Here is a 1474-nt window from a genome sequence, read left to right as displayed (position 1 = left end):
CGTGCCCCACGGCTCCAGTGCGACTTCTGAGGTTCTGAAACCACACGTGGATGCGGGAATCAGGGACTCCCATTTGCCTGGCCAGATTCTGCCTGGCTGCGAAGCTCAGGTATTTGCTCTTGCTGAAAGCTGACAGCAGGGCCTGCTCTTGCCAGGCCTGCCAAACCGTCTTCCTTTGCCGGGATTCCCGAGCCATGCTGCTAACATCCACATTGCTACCAGCTTCCATGCTGCTAACGAAGGTTTGCAGGAAATATCACCCTGGACGAGCTACTCACTTCAGCTCCAGAGCAAGCAAAAGCTCCAGCAAGTGTCAGCAGTCTGGCTGGGGCCACTCACTGTCCCTTATATACCTCTGCCTCTACTCCGCTAGCCCCGCCCACCCGAGAGGCGCCTTGTTCTACAGACAACCAGAACCCCTCCTTCAGGGTCAGGACAAGAAGCGCCACACCTGCCATGCCTGGCACTTGAGAACAGGGAAACCGGAAGCAGACCTCCAGCATTCTCTGGAACTCACCAAACTCTCCCCAAAGGCTCTTGATCCATTGCAAGCCTTAGGGTCCCCATCCTACACCCAAACCCAGGAAGCAGAAAGGAGTCATAAGACTCACCATTCCCATCACACATATCATCCACCGACTGAGCACAATCAGGTACTGGTAGGAGTCAGAGTTAGCGGGAGCTTGTGGGCAAAGTCAGCAGGATTCACAAAAGGCTGGAGAATTCAAGTCGGCCTTCCAAGCATCTCTGGACAGACAGATTCAATGCTGATTTCCTCCCATGGGGATTCACACAGGTTAGAAGGAGAAGACTCCCCCACTGAGAATTCCCAACCTCATGGCCTGAGATCCAAAGGCATCTACACCTCCTCGCTATCTCTACAGTGTATCAGACCCCTTACATGGCTTTCCATATATGGTTTTGCTGCAAGGAAAACCTTGGAACTTCACCAGATCTTGGATCAAACTTCAACACCAAACAGCCCCCAAGAACCTAGCAGCACAAACAACACACTGGGAGCAGGAACACTCTCAGACCTCAAACACACACCAAAGACTGAGGGAGAAAGAAAAATCAAGACCGAGAAGAGGGGTGGAAACAGACACATACAGAGAGAGAGAACGAGAGAGAGAGAGACAGAGACAGAGACACAGAGAGAGACAGACAGAGAGAGAGAGACAGAGAGAGAAAGAGAGAGACAAAGGGAAAGAGAGAGACAGAGAGAGAAAGGGGCCACTCCCCATGTCTTTCTTTCACACACTGTATGAGAATGGGCCCAGGAGCTCGAGATATCAGTAATCTGTTCATTCGGTAGGTAGCAGGGTGTAGGAATGGGATGATCATTTTCTCTCTTAGTGCTAATTTCCTGTGGATATGATCTGTGCTACAAGATGTCTAGAGCGAGCCTTGAAGAGTGAAGAGACTTCGTGTGGGTTTTCTTGAGGTGATGGCAGCAAAGGAGAGATTGATTTGT

Source organism: Grammomys surdaster, unplaced genomic scaffold (genome assembly GCF_004785775.1).
Source record: "Grammomys surdaster isolate TR1022 unplaced genomic scaffold, NIH_TR_1.0 119536, whole genome shotgun sequence".
Classification (NCBI taxonomy): Eukaryota; Metazoa; Chordata; class Mammalia; order Rodentia; family Muridae; genus Grammomys; species Grammomys surdaster.
Note: the sequence above shows the minus strand (reverse complement) of the source record.